The 27,409-nt window shown below is 38.5% G+C and overlaps 1 long non-coding RNA gene across 1 annotated transcript in view; it reads right to left on the bottom strand.

The window, feature by feature from the left end:
* The window catches only part of LOC113486010, a 31,124-nt gene extending 3,742 nt beyond the window's left edge, over nt 1-27,382 (bottom strand). The window contains exons 1-6 of the long non-coding RNA XR_003399511.1: nt 27,301-27,382; nt 14,658-14,768; nt 6,520-6,610; nt 4,612-4,775; nt 2,909-3,026; nt 289-333 (exon numbers count right to left, since the gene is read on the bottom strand). This is a non-coding gene — a long non-coding RNA (uncharacterized LOC113486010). The remainder of the gene's footprint in view (nt 1-288; nt 334-2,908; nt 3,027-4,611; nt 4,776-6,519; nt 6,611-14,657; nt 14,769-27,300) is intronic.
* Between the last annotated feature and the right edge of the window lie 27 nt (nt 27,383-27,409).

The raw sequence follows: 27,409 nt of genomic DNA, 5'->3' as shown, positions 1-27,409 counted from the left end.
GTATGCACAACCAGCATTTGCTGAATGCCAAGAACTAGAGTTCTTTTCCTGCAAATGGATCTCAAGCCAATGTCTATTATACTGTTTCAGCTCAGACTGTCGTTACAGAATACCGTGTCATTTTTAAGCTGCTAAATTTTGCTGCAACTGCTCAAGTTTTAAAAACACTCATTTATACAATAAGCACTTAATTAGGACTGTTTTTTTAAGTAGGATAAAACCCAGTCCTGCACACTGTGCCAGAAAAATTGCAGTTGATAAGAGTATGGAAAATGGGATCTTATTTACCAGTTTTCAAAGATAAATTCCTTTCTCTCTCCCTACTTCTTTTCCCTGGAATGGAATAGAAAATATCCCTGGCACTTAGGGAGCAACAACACCAGAACCATGAAGGCATACATCACATCCAAATAATAACCAAGTAAGGGAAATAATTAAGGAATTAATCTCACAATTTCTCCTTTGTAAGTTTTACAACTGGTTCATACTGAAGAAAACACAAAATTGTTGATTAAGATTTTCTGCCATTAAGATTTGTGGGGTTTTAATCATTTTTTAAAAACTGGACTAATGTTTTTTTTTAATAGTTGAACTTCTAGGATGATAAAATAGAAAGAATTCAGCAGTTTACTTGGTTTACGCTATTGCAGCATTTTCTGGCAGGTAAACTAATGTTTAAGCATTTCTTTGCAGTTGTCACAGAAATCTCAGAGCCATTAGTGAAGAATTACCAAAAGCAAAAAGGCATGATGCATTTGGGATTCTAAAAATTGAAAATCTAAAAATTAAAAAAAATCACATGAAAATTATGAATTTTACTTATCAACTGCTGTTTCACTGATGTTTTGCTCCAAGACTGCATTCTGTGGACTGCAGCATTCAAAAACTTTGAATAGTTTTGGGTATTTATAAAACGTTGTACCCATCTCTCTTATTCTGTGCTTTAGAGCTCCCCATGTTTTTATAGCATATTAAAAAGAAAACAGAACTCTATCAGAACATTGAAAATCACCCACAGACAACCTGTTCCACTAATATTTTACATTCATGTGGCATCTTTTGTTCTAGAGGACTTCATTTTCATTTTATGTAGGCTGATTCGACTGCTCAGGTATCTGCATGAGTGAGCCACGAAACAGTGAGAAGTCTAGTTAATGTGTCAGAGAACAGAAATGAAAATTGGGAATTTATTATTTCATGGGCAATGCCAACATCATCTCAAAATTAAGTCTCCTTAGGAAAATATATCCCACAGCTAATAACTAGAAAGCAATCTGAATTCTTCTAACAAAGAGGTGGAGCGTGTCATACTTCATAGCAGGTTGTTACTGTTGTGCTTGCTATTCCTTTTCTAATTTTATTTACTACACTGTACCTCAACCATTTGTATGTGAAATCCATCACTTTAAAATCAATATACACTGAAGGTTCTTTTCTGCTTGTTGATTTAATTGAATGAAGCGAAGGTTGATCGTAAAATACGAGAGGGAAAGAGAGAACTCATATACTGGAAAAAGCACTATAAATATTTTCCTGGGATCATTAACACAACCTTATAACACTTCGCCCTATGTAGCGGAAAGAATTATACAATCCTTTTATGAAATGTCTAAAAAGTGTTTACAATTCCATCCCAAATTAATGTGGCTTTTTTTTTTTAAATGTAAAGAAAACATCCCATAATTCTTAATTCTGTTCTCAAAAGTTATTTTCAACCTTTGAAGGGATTCACTTGCTAGTGACTTGGCAGTGTCAAGCAAATGTTCGACTTTTATTCTGACACTTCATGAAGAATTTGATTGAAACTATATATGTCAAGATAACACCCAACAAAGTGCTCCTCTTGCGTTTGTTTCAAGATATTTTTGGAAACAACAGAGGCGACCTTGGATGGAGCTGCTTTTCCAATTTAGGACTTCATTTGGTCTAAGAGAGTAAAATCATACTCTAATCCTTTTGTGTACCCACAAATAAGACAGCTTTATTTTATGCTATTGTAGAATTGTTTTTCTGTACCTTCTTTGCAGTGTCGATCTGTTTAGGATAAGCATTATTTTAGATAATTGACAGTTCCTTTCAAATGTACATATAAATAGTCCTCCCATGTAGCACATATCCCTTCAAAATATTGTGTAATCTAAACAAACAGTGGTCCTTTATGTAATGCCTTTGGTCCTTCAGAACTAGTGTTAATAAATAAGCGTTAGCCTTTGTCTTTGCTTATGGACATGAAGAATCTGATTTCAAGCCAGAGCTCACACAGACGATGTAAAGTCTAAATGAGGAGAGTGGTAATGCTGGTGAATGCTCTGTGATGGGACTGCCACCTGTCCCGATCCCAGGAGAAATATTGTTTGTCAAGCTTCAAGTTTAAAAGCCAAGGGTAGGAGCCAGGTTCTCTGTACATCTAGAGTGGGGTGATTGTTTTCTTGTGGCTTTGGTTTGCCAGCTGTGCAATTGTATCTGTAAAATTTTATTACATCTAATCACTTAAGATGTTTTAAATAGTTTGCACTTCATTTGCAATACAATCGATATATTTTAATTCATTTGTATTACTCTCTGCTGTAGGCGCACTGCACTCGGTACCAAAATGGAATTAGTTTGTTGCAATGATAATGCAATTTTGCTGCTGTGAATAAAACCAGAATTGACAGAGTACGGTATTCTTGTAATTTATCCTGTACAGTATTTACTCTTTTCAGTAATAATGTTGTCCAGTGTTACTGAATGATCAGATACAAAGTATAATATGGAAACTAAATCTAGACATGCCAGTGGAATCTATCTGACATAAGCGATATATGCAAATGCAGATGTAAATATACTACTTGGGAGGATATTGTTAATATTCATTTGATCACACTTAGTGTCAATGTATATTTTTGTAGCTCTATGACATACTTACTGTGACTGATGGCTCAAGTTCTAACTCTAGAATATCCAGTTTGGTGATTGTATGGCCTTGTCATGCAAAGTAACTGTGGACAGCTGAAGAGAAGCAAATCTTAAGTGATCCTGTGAACCTGTATGTGCGTGAGCGTGACTGTGTTAGCATATGCACAAAGCAGGGTGAAATAAACTATTTGGTATAGCAACTTTCATCACAGAATCTCAAAACAATTTAACAAAAACCTCTGAGTAAAGTCTATACAGCCAGATAAAAGTTGCTGCTATTGACATTATTTTCTAGATGAACAAACCACAACATGGAACGAAATAGAAGCAAAACTGGGAATCTAGTCCTTGTCCCTGGGCTGTGGTCTCAGGCTGTGCCCAGAATTCCCAACCTGTTCTCCCTGAGAAACCTCCCGAGTCTTGTCCTGAGCGTGGCTGTTCAGACCCCCCAACCCTCATCCTAGCCCGAGGTTTGGTTTATTTTAACATAAAGGAATGATATAGCAAACGTCACAGCATTTCCCAGGGCAGTAGTCAGTGTCCTAGCTTTGACTATCCTCAGCTGACCCCTGCACTCCCTAAAAGTAATTCAGAAGTAAAATCTCTGTACACTTGCAATGTGATAATTCATTGAAATGTGTAACGGAAAAGTCCTAACAGATACAGATAAACAAATACGATGCAGACAAATGTAAAGCCGTTTCCTGAAGGAGTTTTTAATTAAATTGTAACAAGGAAATTCAGACATGAAAAGCATCACAACTACCTTCATTGAGCTAATGGAGTCAACAAAACTAAACGCGAGGTTTTCTCTTACCCTGAGATCTTTTTATAATCCCAGAGAGAGAAATATCAGGAGAAACAGTCTGAAATAGAAACATTCTCTGTGTGCATGTGCACGCATGCATGCAAACGAAGATTAGGTCTCTCAGTTCTCTCAGTTATAAACCTGGGGCAACTTGTTATTTGTGTGCCGCCTCTGTGTACATTTTCAGCTTTTTACAAGTGTCTGTGCCGTAGCTGAAACACTTTGATTATATAACCTAGCACAGAAATAACAGGAAATTTTCTTTTTTTTTAAACATCTAGAGGAAATGAAGAGATTTTGAATATTATTCAATGTTTTCTTCCAAAAAAATGTAAAGATGCATGCATGTGAAAGCACTACCAGAGGAAAACGGGCTGGGTTAGGACATGGGAAGCCACGAGAGAGTTTGTGCTGCTGGTTTATTGCCCCAGGCAGCTCCGGACAGAGCCGCTGCTTCTGCTCGGCTGATCTACTCCTCAGTGTACTGGTACAGAACTAGTTGGAATTAGACATCAAACAGAAAGCTAGATTTATCACTGGAGCACTAAATTCTGCTTTTTTATGTGCGAACAAATCCAGGGTAACCTCAGTTAATGAATAACCCAGTCAGTGGTGATAGCTCCTGTTTAGTCTGATAAATTTGGCCTTAAACAAAACCTGAACTTACATGCATATACCACAGGGGAGTAAAAGCATTTAGTCCAAGAAAAATTTCAGTCTCAACCGAACAAAAAAATCAAATGTTCATATTATTTCTGAAAAATCATGTTTAAAAAAACAACTTAATGCAAAGTTAATTTTTTCAAAAGAAAACGTACTTTTTGAAAAAATAAAAGGTTCTTTAGTCAATACAAAAAAATAAAACCAACTCGAATAGCTTTGATGGAAATGTTCTCCTTACTTACAAGATGTACAGCCTGTTACTGTGTTGTTCCATTAGAATCAGATGAACTCTTCACAGCAGGCTCAGTTTATAGCATTATATTCTCCAAGGAGAGGCATGGATACCAGAGTTTCATAATAAGGGAATTTTTCTTTGATACAGCAGCTGAATCAGAGCCCATTTTACCTGCAAATACATAGTGCTGGTGCAATTTATCTTTGAAACAATCCATATGGGTACATCCAGTTTTTATAAAAGGGCATTCAACAAATAGAGTGGTTTGCAATGTTATCGATTCACTGATGCATAAATATTGAATATCTAAACACATCATTAGCTAATTAAATTTGGGGTGATTATTGGCCGGAGATGAAGCACAGAGTAAATAAGCCTGGATTAAGCCTGCCCTCTTACTGCACATGCTATGGTTGCTCCCTGAATAGAATGAGGATGTAGGTTTCCAGGAGATTAAATCCAGCAATAATTTGCACCTGGAATCTAAAAGAAGGCCAAAGAACATTAGATGGAGCTTCTTAAATTGCAGAGTGCTGCATAGGCTGTATGGAGCTTAAGCCAAAGCTTCTTCAAAACCAAAATATCTCCAGTAAATTCATAGTGAGAATTCTGCTTTTAAATGAAATGATTACTTGGTATATACTAATTCATTCTGTAAACCAAAACTCACAAAACGCTGTTTCAAAAGAGAAACCTCATATACATGAACTCCACACACTCACTCCTGCTGTTACACCAGAGCCAGCAGTAATCCCAGCCAACCTGCCCGAAGCAGAGCCATCAGAAAACACCTTCTACATAAAATATTTTATTTTCCCATAGGACTGCTGTTTCATAGCCACCACTGCACTAATGGGGGAAAAAAAAAAAAAATCAGTCCCCACACCCATGTTCCTCCAGTTGTAACCACCTTGTGCTTTGTCAGCAAACTGCCTGGATGACTGACCGCGTGTTACGAGTTTTGGAGACCTGACCCATCTAAAACCCCTTTTTCAAGGCTTGTTTGCAGCCACATATTGTCGACACACAAGTCCACAAACGCAGTATGCAGGCTATAATTTTTAAAAAATGAATTATTATTTTAAGTGCTGTCAACAAGCTAAAGGGTCTACACGAAGGTGAGTGAGCTAGTGAAAGAACGTGCAAGAAGCTGGGTCATGGGCAGAGCACACTCACTCCCACTTCCAGTGCCTGTGGAGCAAAACTGCAAAGAAAAGCCAGACTGCCTTGATATAAAGCCTATGAAAGACAGCAGCTTTGCATTCAACAGAATTCTGGGCCAGGTGATTTAAAAAAATCCATGTTAGCATATTTATTGATGTGCTACACTAGCATACAATGATAGACGTTACTGCATGCTTAGGAAAAACCAACTGGTAGCCTGGTGGAACTTCTCTGCTCTGTGGTACCATCGTCTAAACCAGCTTGCAGTTATTGTGAAAATATTTTCAGCTGTATTGGCACAACTCTCTGTGGGGCTGCATGGTCAGGCTTATCACAGCCTCTGGGTGAAAGATGATTGTTAACTCATTACTCACTTTATAGACACAAATAACTGTAAAAGCACAACCAAAGGGGTAGAGAGCAGCAGGCATGGAGAAGGGAGCAAGTGGGCAGGGACACAGAGAACCAGGGTCTGGAGCTTTCCTAAACTGTCTTTGCTGTCAAAGAAAACGTTTTGTAGAACTGCACCTATGTCTGCAGTTCCTAGTGTTCTCAATGTGCTTCAGCGATCAGCTCAAGACAGTCTGAAGACAAATTAGAAAAATAACAACTGCTTTATTAAAAAGCTCATAAGCAAAGGTGAAATCTCGCCTTCATCAAAACCTGCTCCCCTAAGGGGATGTTGAGTGATCACAGAGTTAAATAACAGAAAAACAAGACAGAAACTTTTTATCATCTAAGAAGTGCTTACCAGGCGATCAGCATTGGAAGGCAGGAAATTAATCCTCGTAGCTTCTGATTTGCTTTGTCAGAGGTGTCCTGCTCCTCTCCTTTGTGTGATTCTCAAAAAATGAAATACAAAGATGCAGAATGATCACCCGGGCTTTCGATTTTGAAGGAATGCTTTTCCCTCCATAAACTCATTATCCTCCCCTCACAGAGCGTATGCATCTATGAAACTAGAACATAAAGTTCTGGGAATCTGTCTGCTTGCAGGATGGTATAAATGAGCCTAAGTCACTTTCCTGATGTAATGTCTTGGACAGATCCCTTTCGATTTCCTGAACAACCACAGAGAAAACAGACTGCCCTAATTAGTGTACCCCATCATTTACATTAAGCCTTCTGGTTGTAAGGCAGGACTTAATGAGTTTTCCTGAGTGCAACATTAATGCCCAGACACATTGTACATGTTCTGTAAGGCTGATAGCTAATATGAGGTAAAATACAACAATAGGGAGATTATTAAAATGGTTATGTAAGAAACAGTGGAAAACTCCAAAATACTGGAATCTAGTTACGGGTTATTATGTAATTCAAGTAGGCAGTATTTTTCAGTCTCTTAAGCAATGAAAATTTAAGATATGTAATAAACCCTACATCATCGTGCATCTGGTTTATGGTCAGTTTAAGATACGAGTGCATGACTGATAACGCACTGTGGCAGCCTGGTTTGGATAGATGCCTTTGCAAAAAATCAGAGAGAGACATTGCAAAGGAAACATTTGTCACAGTATTTTTCCCCAGCAAATGTTTTCATCCTGAACTTTGTTAAAAATATACATAACTAATACAAATGTAATAAGAGCATACATAACTGCTAACAGCAATTCATGTGATATCATGAAGAGCTGCATGAATAAAAAAGTCTTACAAGATCAAGATGTCTCCTCATAGGAAATGCTAGAGTCTCCTTATGATTAATAGCATGGCAGTTATTAGGGGAATGATTCACTGATGCTGTAACTCCTGTGAACTGAATGAACTAACCTCTTTTGAGTCACACAAGTCACACCTAGCTAGGAGAAAAGAGTCTGACCCAAATAATCCATAATTAGATCATCAGCTGCTAACACTATTGATCTCCTGAGATTTGGGGTGGCCTAAGCTGCCATCATTCTCCAGCTGCAACTCAGAGAGCAGATTTCATTCTTGAAAGAAAAATTTTTAAAGGACATGTGGAATACTAAATAAATGACGCTGGATATCCACCTTCGTGGAATTATCTTAGTTGCTCTTAATATGTAACAAGAAATCAGATTCTGACTTTGTCAAGCAGAACAGCAATTGTAGTACTGCTCATATAACTGGGGGTCTGCTTGCTGATTTTTATTGTACTTTGCAGGAAAATTCAGGTGCTGTTCAAATAGATTTAAGTTCTTAATAACAGGTTCAATCTGCCAAAAGTTCAGCTGCAAAGATGTTCTTCACACAAATCTATTTTTAGAAAGTAGAAAACCTGAAGTTTTGAAACAATGGAAATCAATACTGAAGTTATAAAAGAATGAATTTCCATCATATTCTCACCTATTGGGTATTTAATATCTATTGCCTTTTAAGAACATGATATTCTTGGGTAATTCAAATTGGTACACTCTGTTTCTAGTGCTACTTTTCCAGTGGTCAGTATGTAAATGTAGCGGGTTACCGATGGCTTTGAAATTTCACGTGATATCTCTAACAGTAGAGATATTTCAATTTTAGTAGCTTATGATGCAATTAAACTGTTATGTGCAAAAGTTTTAATTTTATTTAGAACCTTATTCACAGCACAGTCTGTGATTATTAACTCTATTTGAAAAAGAAAACATTGTTGGTATCAGGTACAAATAAAACTAATTCCTTTCCAAAAACATCAATATTAAATCAAGCACAAACATACTGAGGCACACAGGAACCTTCAGAAAGATCAGAAGGCCCTCACACTAACTGCAGTGTTTTTTTCCTCATTTCTATGGCATATGTTGTATCAGAAATCACAGTTAAAAGAAATTTCATGCTCAAAATTGAAATCTTTTCTCACATTTAACTCAGCCAAAATTCCTGTGATGGCAGAATTAAATTTGGGCTTGTTCTCAAATGGTAAGGAAGTTACAATATGGAACAATTACCATTTTTTTTATTCCTAACTACAAAGACTGTTACTTTCTCTGAACATTTTTAATCATCTTAAAGAGTCATCAGTAGCTGTCAAATAAGTCCATTGTCTCTGCCCAGAATTTCTTAGGAATTTTTTTTAGAGGAACTTGCATATGTACTGATCTAGAAGAAATCATTAATCCTTTTTTGTAAAATGCAATGAGTATAGCAGATGGGAAGTGACATTCACTTACAAAAACTTAGATGTAAGCAACTTCTTAACCTCAGCTGAGACTCTCTTTTTCCCAGCACAGATAGAAAGGTGGACTGCTACCTTAGGGCTAGATCAGGCACCACATCCAAAAATTAAATTCCAGCCTGGTCAGACTCAGACTGGGGAGAGAACAATTTCAGTGATTTCAAAGTCTTTGTCTTCTGCCAATATTTTAATTTTCTTGCAGTAAAAATATCCCTAGAGGAAAAGATCTCACTGCATGTAACTTTTTTTCTGTTGAGTCATTTGGCTTGTTTATGTATCCTATGTAGAGGTGTAGTTTTACAAAATGCCTTCTACATGCAGGAAGAACTCCTCTCTAAACAGATTCTCTACCTGAGCATCAGGGAAAGAAATGAATCTGTAGCTGATGACATTTCAAGGGCAAGGAAAACAACTGTTCAGGGGAGAATTGTCTGATTTGGTTCGTGTTTATTTTTACTTATATCTAGCAATCTGCTCTCCAACAGAAGACGCTTATTTGCAGAAGAGAAGCCTGTCTCCTTTTTGGACTGATGCCCGATCTGGAGAAAAGGTGCCACTAAGGACAAGAGGTATGTCTTAAGCATGTATTGGCTAATGAAATAGGTGCCTAGTGTTGTAACAGCAATTGTATGTGTCATATATGTTAACTACCTAAGGCTAAATTCTTCATGTCTTCCCATCACGCTTCTTATCCACTAGCTAACATCATCTAAATCTGCCTTCCACTCAGGAGTACACATTCCAAAGTAAAATATTCCACATGTGGAATTTTAGAATTAATTATTCCCAAATAACTTGTGTAGAGAAGCTCAAGGGTACAGCTCAGTTAATGTATTTTACACACACTTACTGCCAAGTTAGAGGGCTTTACAACTTCACAAGAATTTTTTTCCTTTCAGGAACTGTTTGGAGAAACTTTTCCAATTGTAGTATCCTGTAATGAATATCTGAATAACTCCAGGTTGCAAACTGAAGTAAAACAGATTGTAGCAGACTGGTGAATAGGTTAAGAAGCAGAAAAGACATGTTTCTTTTTGCCGCAACTGAATCGTGAAGAAAAATGCAAAAGAGAAAAATCAACTTCCATCTGCTTAAGGCTCAACCCTTATTTTTAGGTTATTTCTACCGTAGTGATTTTGTCTTGCAAACTCTTTCATGTAAGACATGAAATAATGTCGAGTTACTGGTGTGCCAGCTATGGTATCCAGTAGTTACTGAATATAAACCCAAGTGTTTGCGTTCTCCAAGTCTTTGCCTCAGGAATATCTTTAAACATAATAGTCTCTGCCTGTTGGCTTGCCTTCTCATGGGGAGGGTGACAGAACATTTTGTGTTCTCTTATCTTCAATAGCAATGAAACAGGAGGAGCTCCACAATGCGAAACCAAATCTACTGCTATTAATACAACATCCCAGCCACAGAGAAGAGATTTGTTTATTTACCAAAGCTAGAGATGCCTCTCTGACCTTTCCAGAGCTTGTGTGCTTTAGCTGGGAATAGATTCCTCAGAACTGGGTGCTCTTTTTAAAAATATACAGTAAAAAACATACACACACACCCCCGAAACAGAGCCCAGGCTGTATCCCAAATTGCATGAAATGACACACAGCTTTGAATAGTTAGAATAAGTCTAACTAGGGCACAGTCCATATTCAGTTTTGATTACTTTACTAGTGCACAGAGATCAGTCAGCTTTCCAAAGCCCACTCGCCTTTCTTACTGCCACTCAGTGACACATTTAGCTGACTATAACCATACATGGGCCCACTTTCTGTCTGAGGCCTAACATCTCTCTGCAGCCTAAGAAACCTGTCAGTATAGATTTTTTTTTCTTCCTTGCATAATTAAAAGGAGCTTCAGACTGTAAGATATTTGGTTTAAAAAAAAGAAAAAAATCAACAAAGAGATTGTCTTCTTCTGGAACTCACCCTGCTTTACCTGTGCTTTAAACCAGTGAAAATCATTACATACACAAATCAAAGTTTGTTTAACTCTATTTTTCAGTGGTAATCACTCAACAATATATAAAAGGAAAACAATAGTTATGCCAGCTCCTCCTCCAACTACAACAGAAGGCAGCACACAGTCTTAGGAAGACCCAGTCTTATCTGACAGCTGTCAGATAAACTCTGAGCATGCTTGCTTAACTGAGCCCTCCGAAGACCAAGGCTATAGCTGGTATTCTAAAATCCCAGTCTGGGTTTAAGGCACTACAGCTGGTTCCCTGCTCTTGCTGTCCCTGCCCCTGTGCAGCTGTGTCACCCCTCAGTCATGGTGGCACCAGTGCTCTCGCAGCAGAATCACAAGCCACATCACAGAGCTCTTCACCTGAAAAGTAATGCAAGGAAAAAAGTTCAGCCAGTCTTGTCCAGCATTCAGTTCACAGTGTGACTGATCTGACTGTGAGCTGTACTGGTAATACTGCTTGTAGGGCTGAACACTGAACCTACCTGGTTAAAATCAGCTTTTTCTTCCCTGGATAACTTTCCAGTGCCTGTACCAATACAATGAGGGAGGATACAGGGATGGAGACTGGCAGCAAAGTGTAAGGTGGGAGCGTGACTTCTTTTGGCAAAAGTAACAGATTTGGGGCAGCTTCAGTTGTTATTTGAAGTATATGTTATGTCAAAGTTTTGTTTTGATTATCATATTACTTATTGTTTCCTAGACTTTACATACAGGGTCCTGTGGTTTGACAATGCCAGTCACCTGTAGAATTAGAAATAAAAGCCAAGAGTCTAAAATAACTGTAATTTCTCTATAACCATTGGACAATATTATCTATAAATAAAATGTTCAAAATATTATTCTCAACCATATAGCAGCTTGGAAGGCCAAAAAAATGTCTTTCATTACTCTAGAAACTACTTCACACCTTTGAAGGAATTGGTTTAGCAGTGATGCATCCCCTCATGCTCTGACCAACTTCACACTTCATTTTTTATCGAAATCTAAGTAACAGGCTTTGGGGACCTTGTCTGTATTCCTTCCTACTCAAGTCTGTTCCCATCTGCCTGCTCCCCTCAGTGACTTTAGAATACTTCTTTTGTGTTACCAGAACTACTGCTGCTTCCCAGTCAAACTTCCCACACTGGTCTCTAAAACTGCACTCCCTACTTTTGCATGTTCAGTTTCTGTATCTGCAAGTGCATGAATAAGTGCTTGTTTTTATGCACAGAATTTACTATGACCATTTTTACAATTTGTGTTAGGGCGGACAACTCTGTACACATAGAGAAGCTCTGTCTCCATGGAAAACTGCCAAAAAGCATCTGATCCCGGTAATTAGGGGAAGGTTTTGTGAGGAACCTGTGGAAAGAGGTCCCCCACCCCGCCTGATCTGCAGCTGGGGTTTCTCCCTGGCAGTTGAGACTGGTGATGTGAGAGGTTAGCTGAAAGTAGGAGCAGATTCCTGTGGGGCTTCACCAGACAAATTCCGATCGAGCAAAAGGTTGCTACAGCAACTCTGAGCCTCCCGAGATACAGAAATTATTGTAATGGCTGCTGAAATGCCTCCCTACTGCTCTGAGACAGGATAAGGAAAATCCTTCCCTTTGATACAGAACAGTTGCCCACTGCCACACTTTTTCCATCAGCTCTACACAAGCACCAGGTTTCCTGAACTTGCTCAGGAACTGATGGCTGCCTTTCCTTCCAAAACAAGATGCAGTTTCTCATTTGCATGTAATGCAAACATTGAAATAATAAACCTAAACACCACACAACAAGAACTATAGTTCCAACACTTTTTTCCCATGGAGACAGCAAGAGAAAAAAACAAATCATATGACAAAAGTTAATATACTGCTGAGTGGGCTGAACAGAATATAGAAACCTGTACAAAGCCAAAATATCTATTTTCCAGACTAGAGTTTGTGGTTTTCAAAAACCACATAGATACAAAAAACCATAAACAAAGCAAAAGGGGACAAAACCCCTCATAGCTTCTCAATGACTGTCCAGTAGTTTTTTGGCTGCCTCCAGCCTGCGCATGTTTTCCTCTGGCATCTGGCCCACTCACAGTTCGTTCAGTCCACTGGACTACGTAATAAATACCAGACAGAGATGATGCTTTAGACAGAACGGGAACACTTGTGACCTAAACAGGTCCTGAATCTAGAATGGGGTGGACTGAGGATAATCACGGCACAGAAACAGCAAGTATCAGTGTACACCAGAAGTGGATAATCTCTCTCAAAATTACTGTTTCCCTCCTTTTCACTTTTCAGCCACCCAGTTTGCTATTGAAGCCACAGATGAAAACAGTAGAATCAATTGTCTGAAGTAGTACCTGTGCTTACCTGAAATAACTGGATGGCTTTTAAAATTATTTCTTTAAAAAAGAAGTCACAACTTTTGCACAGCTACTCAATTTAAACCTGAGCATTGCATTTTGGCCACAACAAAAAAGGATCAAATTCCTCTGGGTATGAATCCAGCAAAATCGATAGTTACCTCCTGGCTGAATTTGGCCCAACATGCCTAGAACATCCTTTGGGATTGTTCAATTCCAAGTATTGCACTAATTCAATCTCCCACAGTTGCCAAATGCTGTAATGTTCAGTGTCGGCATGCGGCATTTTAGATTTTTTGACACAAGCTTGGTCTTTTGTTAATAGAGTATTTCATTGGTTTCTTACTTTTTGCCAGGGCTATGAGCTTTTGGATTAACTCTGAAAACCTTGAGAACAAACTATGCTTTCAGCAAGTCAAAATAGCTTGCTCAAGTCAGAAAATTTTTGTTTTTCTTCCCTCAGTTTTGTGTCGACTGTGAAGATGATTCTCAGAGATCAAGAAAAGCATATAATGTTTAAAACAAAACATTCGTTAACTAAGGATTTCCTGGATTTTTCTGCTTTCTTATTTATACTGTGTCCTGGACCTTGTGAAATCATTGTTTAACTTCCAGTATTATTTATGGAAGCCAGCCTGTTGCTGTTTCCAGATCTTACAGAGAACTTTCAGTTTGCAGTTTCAGTACCAGGTGCATAGTCCTGGCTTAAATTAATCAATTAAAAAGTAACATACAGTAAGAACTTTCCCCTCTCATACTCTGAATCTTCACAGGTAGGATTTTTCTGCCTCTAAGCTATCTCATTAGGGTGAGGTTCCTGAGTCCTGAAAGCTCCTCTTCTGCGACAGGTTGGGACTGCACAGCCTTTTCAGTGCAGCAGAGGTGAATACGAGTTTTGGAGCATTTCTGTTGCGCACAAAGAGAGATCTGAAATATGAGCCTCTCAGTTATCAATACGAAAGACTAACTGCCTAAGCATGGAAATAGATTTTAGGAAATGAATAATTTGTATGAGGCTTTGCATGCTGCTGCTATTGATCACAACTCTTCAATCCATGATAGAAAGAAGTAGACAAAGAATAATGATTTAGCACACTGTGTCCAACTTCTGTGCTGTCGGTGTGACTACTCTGACTTACAACCATGGTGAAAAAAACAGCTTCAAGTGTAACCCTCCTCAGCATATGGGCCCTGGATTTGCATGCTGTAGCATTACGCACTCCCATTCACAGCTGCATAAACTAAGTGCAAAGTAGTTTTAAAACGTCAGCAAATGAGAAACCAATGTTTTACATTCATTTAGCATGAATAGAAATGACCATGTGTACGGTACAAGGCAGTACAGAATCGGGGTGATGAAGTTTCTGTGCCTGCTGTCTAAGCAAGGCTATTAATGGTTGCACAACACAGAGCATTAATGAAAATGAGAGAGAGAGCAATAAGTAACTTATTTAAAACTGTTCACAAGCTCTCTTACCTTACAGTCCTCTTGTCTGACACCTATAGCTTTATGTCACGTGACAGACATGGATTCATTGCTCAGACTTCAACATCACACCAACATCAGCTGTAGCTGCTCAGGAGTCTCCTAGGATGACAGATAAAGGTTACAATCTGATGATAACCCATCTGGATGTTAGTAGGATGGAAAATGCTTTTTTGAAAACCTGGGGAAATACATCCCAAAAGTCTTTATTTAAAAGAGAAAGTATTAAGACTGCCAAATCAAGCACGCACCGAAATGAGAAAATTTCAAGATTAGATAAAGAAGCCAGGAAGCATGTAATTAAAGATTACTTTAGGGCATATACATGGAAAGGCAACCTTTATTCTGGCATTTTCTAACTTCAGTGTGCTTGCAAATTATTCATATTTTGGCAAAGATTTTGTATATGTAAAATGTATATATTATATATAGAACTGAATTAATCTCCGATACATTTTTGCCTCATAAATACAGTTTCCTGTTTCCATGCTAGAATCTACAGCATTAACATATTCAGATGCCAGTTACTGGATTTATTCACTTCTTGATAATCCAAAGGCTGAGCCTGGACGTGCTAAGTCTCTTCAAATTTCAGTCTTATCTAGCATTTTTTCTAAGCCACACAGATAAATTATTTCAATGTCCTGAGGTAAAGTGATTCTCTTGTCCAGGGCCTCTGAATTGCTCCAATATTATTTTTTTGTGCTTCATCTGTCATACATTTATGAGCTCAATTAAAACTGATGAACAGAATTTTTTTTCTCTATTTCATTAATTCAATTTTTCAAAAACATATAACGCTGAAACAAGAATTTTTAAACAAAAGAAGTAGCTTTAAAAACACTGCTTTAAGAAGAGTGTGGCCAGTTTATATCAGTGTGCAACAACTCCCATAAAGAAAGACCAACACAGTGAATCTGAAAATAATCTTCACGCAGAATTAGAAAAGTGGAAGAAAGGCTGGAGAGGGAGACACACTAATTCATCTTCTTGTAAATTATATAAGAATGTAACATATTCATAGGCACTTGAACAGATTATTTTGTTCTGCAGAAGAAAGCAAAAAAAAAATTCCTATAAAGTTTTTCCTGTAAATTTTTGAAAAATCATTTGAGTTAATAAATTATAAAAGAAAAACATATTTAACTTTTATTGCATTCAAATTTTGAGTTTGCACACGGTTCATTTTCATTCATGTCCTTTTTCTGTCATATAAATGTTCTGCACAAGCAGCGAAACTGCTCTTGGTTGCTCTGTAACTGCTCAGTATCTCAAAGCCCTTTAAGTGGAAGTAAGTTTCTCTGAGTATTACGCAAATACTCCAGAGCCATTTAATTCAGTCAAAACTGAGGCACACAGAGTCAGGCATTGAAGCTTCTGTTAAATCTGAGAGCAGAGCACAGAACCTTCAGTATTCCATCTGCACACACATTCCTCAGCCTTCTTCCTTCTTTCCTGCGTATGTACACTGACAGGGAAAAAAAAAAAAAAAAAGGCAGGCACTTCACTAAGCATCCCATGCTTAGAGAACTGATGAGTCCACGGACCACAGAAACCCTGTATTCAAGATGCCAAGAACACTAAACCTGTTAGAATCAGGAAATCCTGGTTTGCCTCCATTGAGAGGTTAGTGAAAGATAATTGTGTACGTTTGCTGCTTGTTACTCAAATATAACTTCCTTACAACAATACACATTACTTCATCTCCAAAGGTCAACGAATTACTCTTTAGTTCCTTCCAAATGCCTGCACAGTGAACTTTGCCATTTTTAATACACATTTCTCGGCAAAGAACTGGTGGTACAGGTTTGAGGCTTAGAATTCTCAACCTGGAAACACCTTTCACTGCAATGTATTTCTAACACTACCCATGCAGCTTTGTAACTGTCAGGCCCAAGCAGAGACTTCTCCCTGTAGTGTTCATCCACAGTTTGCACAGAACCTAGTGCAAGCTAAGCACGTAAGGAGTTCAACTATCAATTTTCTGGAATCCCCTTGCAGTACAAATGATTAGCCAATGTATTGAACCTGAAACACAAACGCAAAGAATCGGATTTAGGAAAACTGAGATGTGCTGTCATCTGAAGTGTGACCATGGTTAACAGCAGTTCGGATGAGTAACTTACTGTGTGTTGGCAATTGCCTCGCTTAAAAAAAAAAAAAAAAGAGGACCTAAGGTGGAAATATTGCAAGTCAACAGCTTGTCAAAGCTGCATATATGCACAGAGAATGGTATGAATGAACACAGCCCTAATCTTGCGAGTTAAACTACACAGCTGCTGACTCCCCTTTTCATCCATGTGGTGCCCACTGAAACCAGGCATGTTTGTATGGATACTAAACGCAGCCTACAGGTTTGGGGGCTATATTCTGAACCAGTGTGGATAGTTTGAATAGCACTAGAAATCTCCATGCAGAACCAGGACAGCAGGGTTTAACTTAGCAGGTAGTGGAATGCACAAGCACAGCACAGAGACAAGACTGGGGAATTAGGCTGCTGGCAAGTAGCAGCTGAAAGCTGATTGAATACAACAGATTGGGCTTTCATACTGGACAGATAGGCAGCAGCTATTTAAATGAAGTATTAACAATTTTGCTCTTAATTATTTCCAAACCTTCCTGCTAATACAGACTCAGTATGACATGTATTTTGGCCTCAGTTAATTATTTGCTCTTTCTGTATGAATCCACTTAAAAGAAAGCTGAATGGTTTGTTGAGAATTTCTGCCTATTTAAAATCATTCTTTTAAGTGCTTGGCTTCTTTCTTCAAACAGCTGTCATGGAAGCAACTGAATATATATACCTCACAAAAACGTTCACTTTGTGGAATTTCTTTCTGAAATGACACTGCCCCACAAGCCAACAAATGGTCATCATTCTGGCCCAGTGGCAGGTGGGAGGCCATGAAACTCCAGTGCTAAAAGTGGAAACTTTATGCCTTCAGAAAAGGGAGACTGCTATCTTGTCAGTTTTGGTCTGGGAGGATCTGAGATTGTGGCATTTCTATGTATAGAACAGCTTTTTCTAGAATTTTCTGAAAGTACATTACTTACAAGTTTTATTTCAGATACTTACATAGTTAGTCATGGGAAAGCCACAACAGCTGGTTTACACCTCAAAGAATAAACAATTACTAATAAAAATGTCAAACCTCTCCCAAACGTCTCTGAAATAAGAGAATGACCTTCCAAAATATGTTTCAGCAGACTGTTTTAATGCAGCTGCTTCCAAAAGCGAGCCCCTGAGCTTTGTTTTCATATCTGTATTTTCTATATATCCTTCCTGACACTCTCTTGTACCTGGGATCTCTCATCAATACTAATCCAACATGGATCCAGGGTAGACACACAATAGCACTTGTGACAAATAGGACAGAATGTACTATATGACATTTATTCAGCTTGTGAGAGGACAGACGCATAAAGATTATATAGCAGCATAAAGTAAAAAAAGGTTCATGTAGACAACACATGATCTAGCGTAAAGACTGCTGACTGGCACAGAGCCAACCCATCAAAAAATCTGATACATATTTTTACTGTCACGGTGAATTTATAGCCTGAGATTTTTATATTCCCTTCATAAAAACCCCTTCAAAGTCTGCTTTGTATTTCATCATGCTCAGGAAAGGAAGAATGTCCTCTCACCAAACTGAAGTGAGAATTAATTTAACTGAGCCTCTTCCCTAATCAGAATAATTGAATTGATTCTTCTTTGAGCCAAAACAGCAAAAAAGTAAACTACTGGTATTGCTTTGCTTTACCATGGTCTACAGGCCTCTTTCTGGGATGATTCAGAAGGAATTAAAATGTACAGAAACAATAACAAACGACAATCTCATACGTGTCAACCAGGATCAAACAAAAGGATTAACTGGAAAGTTTCAGGTGGTGACCACAGCTTTGCAAGCAAAAATTGTAAACGTATAGGAGATAAGGGATTTAATTTAAAAGTTGGACATAGCATTTAGCAACAGTTGAGATGTGTTGCATAAATCCCTAGCCACACTGAAAGATAGAGGTCTTTCTCTTTCCATCAGCCAAGATGTCTGTGCAGAAAGAAGAAACACAGAAGCAACAGAAGTTGTTAATGTCTCCGGCACATCATACTCAGCACAAGGTGGCTATAAAACACCCAGTTTTAGTATTTTGAGGCCTTAAGAAGTGTCACAATGTAGAACCACCCTGAACTTATCTCTCAAACAGGACACTGAATGCTCCAAGTTTTCTTATGGATGATGAGCATCCAGAGGCTTTAACAGAATACCTGTCAGATTACCACGGCTCAGTGAGTGTGGACATTTTGCAAAAAGTAGTACTTGCCTTTAAAGGTCTGTCTAAGCAGTGGAGATCTTCCAGCTTTGCAGAGCAGCGTGGGGTTCTGCACAGCAAATACGAATTCGCAAATCCGCTTATCCCTTCCTACAGTTGTCATAAACAGGTGCTACATTAATACAGGCCAGAAACAATTAGTGTCTTTACAATTCTCAATGATATTTACATTTGTCTTTTCTTCTTGGTCTTTTCTGTGACATTCAAAATGTGAAAATTCTTGTATACGCAAGGTAATCAAGTTCACATTTGGGAATGGTACATGAATTCAACATAGTGCCCTGAGGCTCAGGCCTGAAGGAATTTCAACTGTGCAGAGATGGAATATGTGAAGACAGAAATGTGAGGAACATGGCAATGTTGCTATCTGTGAGAATAGATGGGCATTACTGGATTGATAAAAATAGCATAGGGAGGTAGAGGTGCACGTAAAATTATATCATAATATAACAATAGTGATTCACACTGCTTTTGCACAGGTATAAAGAGCTACACAAGCATTGTAGTTGTTCAATGCTGCCACAAAGTCCCCAGATGAAGGCAGCACCAACCAGTATGACTGAGCCAATGTGGGGGAGCAACAATTCTTACTGTATTCTTTCAGTGATTGCCGCAAGATTTCTGGCTGCCACACCTAAATTATTCCTGGAGTACCTGGTGCTCCTCCTCCACCTCCTGCATGGCTGGTTGAAGCTACATCCTGGCCCAAATAGTGCAGCTAGTCCAAACAAGTACAGTAAACAGTCCAAAGCATTCCTGGCACAGTGAAGCAGAAGTGAGCAACAATTGTCTTTTAGCAGCTGCTATCCAAAAGAGACAGAATATCTTTTCCAGTTATGGATTCTGGATAAAAGTTATGAACTCCAGATAGACAGTTCGTACTGTACCTTCCATTTCAGCTACAGATGTGAAACAGATTCTTGAATTTGCAGTCAGAACAAGGTAGGACAATGTCTCTAATGCTTTCTCTTTGCAGACAGTGGAAACGAAAATCAGTGTTCTCCACAGTGGAGTTTTAATCCAAGCTTCATTTCACTACTCTATTGAAGGCAACGTTACACAAATGTGTCCAAAAAGCACAATTTGATACTGTATGTTTTTCACATTTTCTGCGCTATAAACAAGAAAATTAGATTATTTCATTTTTTCATTCTATTTAATCATCCTTTCGTACCTCATATTTATCTCTTTGTCTGCATATCACTATATTGTCTTTGAATGTTGTTGCTAAATGCCATTATTTTTATTGTACAAATAGGGCACAGAGAGACAAAATGCTTATCCACATGGGCCAGTGTTAGAGCTAGAGCTGTGAGGTTTTTTAATTCTAACCCACTATTTGTTAACAAAAAATTCTGAAGTTTCATCTACTATGCACTTGAATTTAAAACATTATTTTGCCCAGTTCAGAGATACTGTATTATGTCTCCAGCTGGCTTTTTCTTAGAGCTATACAGCTGGAGTACAAAAGTGTTCTGAAATGTCCCAACTGAATTTCAAATGAATATAAGAAATAGGCAAGGATATGCATGATACATGCAGGATATGTATCTAGGGAAATCACAGAAGATCTAGTTTCCACTAGTTAGTTATACATAAATTATTTAGGCAATCTTAGTAAGCCTGTTGACTTGCTGGAGGCAAAGATATCTATTCTGGGTGTACTTAGGGTCAGGATTAACTTATGAGACTTGGATGGCATTGCCCATGAAACAGCTAGAATAATTTCAGCAACCTCATTCAAAAATTAGGTAGGTGGGGTTTTTTATTATTATTTTTAATTTTTTGTTTTCCTTAACAAAGAGGACAAGATTTTTGAAAATCATGTGATAAACGTCTTACAAAACTACACTAGAAACTATTTAGGGTGACTGGAGAAGAAACAGGACTGGGAGCCAGGACACTATTTCTATTTCTGTTTCTAGTTCTGCCATAGACTGTGTGACTATGACTTTGAACCTCAGCTCCCATTTTTGTGAAACAGGGATGATAATACTTACTGTTTCCTCAGGGATATTGTATAATATAATTTCATTAAGGTTTGCGAAATGCTTGAGATCCTTCAAGCTGCAAAAGCAAATTATTAATCAAGTAACAGTAATCACAGTATCAGCACTTCTACTACTATTATTAATAATAATAATGTTTGTAATGTTATTAATATTGAATTACATGCTCAACTGCTTTGTTCTTATAAAAAGCCCAACATGCACGTAGCTCACTTCTAGGAACAAAAATACTGCCGGCTTAGTTTCAACATGGGAGTGGAAAAGAATTCTTGAAGTTCTTCATCTGAGCAATTGTAGGTGGTAAAAATGAGTATCTTTTCAATGATGCTTTGTGACATAAGAGCAGAAGCAGCTTTAAGAGCTTAACAGTATTTTTAAAAATATGAGTCAGGAGGGGTTTTCTTTTTCTAACAGAACTGGGGAAAAACAACACCAAAACACTCAGGAGTTAAACAATCTTTTAGAAACCCAGAACCTTAAAATAGAACAAGTATTGTAGGTCAGGATAATTTGAGTTCACATGCAACACAATTGACATACAAGAAATCTATGCATAAACAGCAGGGAAAATCAGATCTCTTATACTGGCAGCCTTGAGCTCTGACAGATTAATCGTAAGAAATTTTGTTCTGTGAATGACCAAAAACTACCACAGGCAATTTGGGAGGTTAAAGCACCTTTGAAAATCCATCATTTTTGTGAATTGTATTGAATGGTAGAAATGAGGTGAGGAAGCAGAAACATGGAAGATCAATATAGCATTTATTCCACTAAAGAAAAATGCGTTCAGATTTGGTTAGAGTCACATTAATAGAGAATGAAGACAGCCCAGCAGTTTTCCTTTTCCTCCTGAACAGCCCATGTTAGGAAACAGGTGTGAAGGCCTTAAGAAAGGTAGGGGAAGGTGACAGACACAGTGTAATTGCACCCATTAATCTTACCACGGAAATAGTGCCTTTTGAAAAACAAAACCCATGTGGATTGTGGGTTACACAGGTATCTGATTGTTCAGACTGCAAGAATTTAACTGGTAAACCAAACAGAGCATTTGGTTTCAATTCCTCATTTTGTCTTATTTCATGAGAGAGAAAAAAAATTCAACACAAAATAATTTTATATTAAATAGAATTTCCAAAATTCTATTAAATATACCACATAACCAATCAAAGAGCTTGTCTAATGGTGTACAATAATTTTAACAATGTCTGAGAACTGAAGTGTGTTACTTCACTATCTTACTAAGAACTATCTGTGAGTTTGGAGTAAATCCTCCACCAGAAACACAGAAAGTAACTTCAGCTTATGTCATATCACAGAATGTCACAAGTCTGATAAAAGGGGTAGTCATGTGCCATTAGTCCCAAACAATGGCAAAAAATGAAGTAATCTCCATGACTAATAAAAGCTTTTCAGTCTTACATTACTGCTACTCACCTACATGGAGTGCATCTGGATGTCTTCCTTTCAGTCTTGAAAAGTCAGAGAGAGTGTGGCTTTTCGTTGTGATTCAGTAAATATATGAAATATGGTATGATCACAGCTATGATACCCCAGTTAGCCGTCAACTTGTTACAGAGAGAAAATGTAGGGCAATTTTACAACACCTTGCAAACAACAAACTCTGCCATTTTATAAATATTGTGCCTGGCCACACAGCCCCCAACAAGCTTGGTAGCATGCCTACTAGCCCCTTCTACAGAGAGAAAACTTGAGATCCAGAAGCACACAAGGGATATTTACACAAGAAAAAATGGCAGCTAGCTGCCAAATTAATCAGAATTAGACCTTAATTAGATGGAAAATTCAGGTCAGGATGAGATAAGAATTCAAAGCTCCTGGGCACCAGCCAGTGCTTTATTTCTAAAAATGTTGTGCATTTTTAAGATAGCAGTCAAGCTGATTTCCCTTTAAGAAAAAAGACTTGGCCATCAAATAAGGATAAACTATTTTTTCAGACATGCATGATGGATCTTGGTTCTGATACAACGTTGCTCTCTCCCATACTTCTAGATCTCCTATTGACATCAGCATGGGATAGACAGAAAGATTTTTCCAAACAGGGAAATGGAGATTATTGTAGCAAATACTCTAATGGAGTCTTTGCTGACAAACTAAGTGACTATCCATAGGATACAGAAATGAAAGAATAAATCTACCAAGCCAAATTGTGATCTCTTATAGTTACTGTCATTGAGATGAGAACGTCTCTTGTCTCTTTTACACTACCAAGGCAGCAAGCAGCTGCTTGTGCAGGAACAGTGATCCAGTTCTAGAAATCTCCCAGCAGCAACACTACCCTTTGTATTCACAGTCTCTCAGTCTCAGTGGAAGTCAGATTCTACCTGCTGCTGATGGAGGAACACATATTGCCTAGAAATAACAGTTATTCAGAATAAACTCAGATTATCTTAATTATCAAAATTCAAACTAATATTTTATCACTGATTTTTCTACTGGGTTTGTGTAATTGTTTCATCTCAGTATTTTTTTGCATTTTGCTGTTTAAGCTATAAGCTTCTTAAAGGGGAAGAGGGGAAAAAAACCCCTTGACATAATACCATGAAATCAAAGAGCAAGCTGACTGGAAAAAAGAGTTACTATATTTAAACTGCATTATCCTATGACAGAACTGCAGTTTTAAAACCTTTCCACTTTGATACAGCACTTTTGCAGTATTTTAATATGTCTTAGTAGATTTCAAGTGGCTGAAACATTTTAATAACCATAATTTAAGAGGAAAAAAATAGTACCGTAGGAGGAAGAAACAATGTCCCCATTTGTCACTCATGAAGACTTGTATTTGAAATCAGCTGGAGTAATAAGAGCAATGAGTTTGGTGGTCTCAACTTAAGCCCTGTTAGGCAACTAGCCAGTCTGCAAAAATCATGACGTAATTTGGCACAGTTCAGCAGAATAATATAACTTTGTCTATGACCACCGAAACGAGATCCAGGCCTGAAATAGGAAGGCTATTGCAGGTCAGCATTCAGGTGTATTGGCTCAACAAACTGGCATTTTGTGTGGTGTCCTTCTGTGCTGCATTTAGCTCCAGTAAAAACTATTAATCTTCTTTGAAAATTGAGCTACGAAACATATGTTTTTGTGTACAGCAAGAGACAATTCACATTATGACCAGTAACTCTACAGTGAATCTGCTTTGCAGCAATAGGGATGACTTAATGTTATTGCAATTTGAAGGAAAGCATCCTGCAGTCCTCTCTCAGGCCAAATTCCCATTTACTTCAATTAGTAAGCATTACAGGAACCATTTTAATGCTGCTGCCTGATGTGTTGGCTGCTTCTTCTAATATATTACAGAAAAAAAAAAAAGAGAGAGTAGGCCAAATGTATGAATGGTATACTTCCATTATGTGAATGGAATTTCATCAAGGCCAAAGCTGGCCCAGTTTGCTGTGTTTCTTTCCAAGGTACCACTCTAAGGGGTGCCACTCTAAAAACGAACTGCAACTTCACAGCAGCAAAATAAACTGTTTTCCTTCTTCCTTAAAATGGAGAATATAAAGCTATCTGTACCTGTTGGAAGTATTAATCACCTGGAAGCTTTCATGGGCTTTTTAAGGCAGAACTGTGGTGCTGTCATTCTGATTTGGGTCAAGATAACCATCTTCCTTAAGAAACAAGACAAATTTCATAGGAAACTTTACGAATCCTTGCATAGTGATTGGAAATAACACTGATTTCAATCCACAATTCTAAATGTGTATCATATCAAGTGATGCCAAAATTAGCAGGTACTGCTTCTGGTGCAGTATCTACATGGGTATTTGTAGTTCATTCTGTACTATGCTGTCTAGACCAAGCATTGTATCTGCAAATGTCTTTCAAATGTGCATCTGTCAGAAGATCTTTAATGATTTGGAGGGTAGAACCTACAAAGAAATCCTCACCGGTCAGCTAGCATCAGTCTTGCACATCTGTGGAAAGACAGAGAAGCAATCATGAAGGAGATGCAGTTTATTCTGCTCTGGAAGAGAAAGGTCTGTAGAACAGTTCTCAACTCAGTCACTCTTCTCTCAAAATTCACTGAGCCATAAGAGAACACAGGACAGAAATAAACACAGGCAGAAGACTGTGCTTCCAGGTTCCGTTCTATATTTTAGGCAGGGTCTGTGTTCAAAAGGTGGGGAAAAAGGGCAAGAATCACCTCCTCTATTTGTAGCGGATGAAAGAGGAACAATGGAAGTGGAGCTGTCAAACTGTAGCTGAACAAGTGAATCCCAGAGAATGCCAAGAGTTCGCTAGGTTCACTAGAATGCAAACTCTGTTAGCTTTCCTAGCAGTATTTCTGCCTGTTAACAAGTTAGACTGAAAGGGCACCATATCTACTTTATTATACACTCTGCCAAGCTCTAATTGTACATGCCATGGTTCTGGTATGCTTAAAATAATTTTCCATAAGCCTTTTTGGAAACAGGCACAAAAAGGAAACCAACAATGACATACAAAGTATATCACAGGGAGAAATAATATGAAATATGACCCGGGTTTCTTTCTAATACCAGTTGGTTTTGAAAATTGCCACTGATGCTTAATTGCATTGCTCTTCTACATTTTAAAAATAATACTTAAAAATACTAAGCAAATGAAATGCAGGACTTTCAAGTCCTTTACATGTGCCCTTGCATATGAAGGCTAGTAAAATATGCTTGGGTGTAAAAACATTGCTGTGGTATTTTTACAAAAAGCTTACATATAATGCAGGCTGTGTCAACGTGATAGAAGGGAGGAAACTACTCCTATAGATGTACTGTGCTGTTAGTGAAATATGTTAATTCAAGGAGCTGGCATTATTCTGTACATCATGATTATCAAAATTATGTATTTTTTTATGTTGCATATGCACGTAATATGGGGGCTGACACTAAGTCTATCATGCAGAGGTGTCTGAACACAGAGGTGCATACGGACATACTGGTGTGTTAGAGGATGCTGAGAACTCAGGTGTGGGTTAGGTGGGCCTGTGACAGGCATCGATCAGCAGTTTTGCTGGCAGTGGGTGCATATTTTCAAATATATTGTTTTGTAAGTATTAATTTCAGATGCATGTGCACCTTGTGACTACCGTTATGTTTTGGGGATGATGGGATCATGTTCATACAATATAAAGTATTAAAACTAGGTGAGAAACAGTAAACTATATAAACCGTATAAAACTGTTCTGTTGACATTTTTTACCTCTGTAACAGTCAGGGTATGTCTATATATGTGCAGCGTGAGGTAGTGGTATGAGAAACAACATAACTGTATTCAAGCAACATTTGGCCATGCTGATTAATCCTGATGATAAGCAAGATAAAATTAATACAGACAAGGCATGGAATAAGTGATTGTCACACCTGAACTAGATCATCAAATCTAATTTGTGGATTTTTATGCAGAACTGCCCTGCCAAGTGTGGACATGCTGTCAAGTTATTCTTCTCTGGACGTTGGCTACAGAGGAGTCTCTTGGGGCAGTTGTACTGCTAGAAAGGATATAGGGCCACACATACCTTAGAACATTGTAATTTTGTATTGGCTGTCCCCTCTCATTACTTCTTTTGCTAATACAGAGGTAAAACTAAGATATTTTCCTTTGAGATCAGACATACAGTATCTTACAGCGTGGTACTGTGGGTGGCTTGTAAGAGCAATGGATATGCAGATTGTATGTAGGATCTGTATTTATGTAAGCCAGCACACATGTAGAGATCAGCTTTTATACTTGCACATGCATATACAAGAACATCGCTCGGCACCAAGTGTTTTTAAGGGAAGGTATTTATACTGTGCACTGAACTGCTTGCTGTGTTGTGTATGCATTGCAGGTGTCATTAGTGTCAGCTGGTGCCGATCTCAGTTTGCGTTGTGTTCATTGAAGTTTCTGTGAATTACAGGGTGGGATGGCTAAATCCGTCGGTTTTCTGTGTTCTATATTGGTTTGCGAGTCTGTGTCAGTTATCGAGATAGCGTGCCGAGGAAAGCTGGCACCTCACACCACTCCCGCTGCTGAACTCACACTGTGCGGTTTGTAGCTCCTTACGTTGTCTCTGTGCGAGCCCGGGCTGAGGGTGCGTGGCACGGTTCTGCCGGCGGGGCAGCGGGCCATGGCGGCGGCGGGAATCGGGGAAGTTGTGCACAAGACACGGCTCGGGTCGGCGCAGGGGCAGGACCTCCGGGCAACGAAGCCCCTGGGTGCCGGCGCGGAGGGACCCGGCCCTCGGGCCTCCCTGCCGCGCTCACGGCGGGGTGAGGCTCCTGCCGCCACAGAAGCGCGGGCAGCCCCACACTCACCCTTCGGCTGGACGAGGCTCCTGTCACGACAGAAGTCATGGCAGCTCCCACAGGCAGGCTGACACTTCTGTCACGACATGCGCCGGGGCAGCTCCGCGCCGCGCCCAGC

This window comes from Athene cunicularia, assembly GCF_003259725.1.
Source record: "Athene cunicularia isolate RWA chromosome 15 unlocalized genomic scaffold, athCun1 chr15_part1, whole genome shotgun sequence".
In the NCBI taxonomy this organism is placed as follows: Eukaryota; Metazoa; Chordata; class Aves; order Strigiformes; family Strigidae; genus Athene; species Athene cunicularia.
This window is presented reverse-complemented; position numbering and strand designations above follow the sequence as displayed.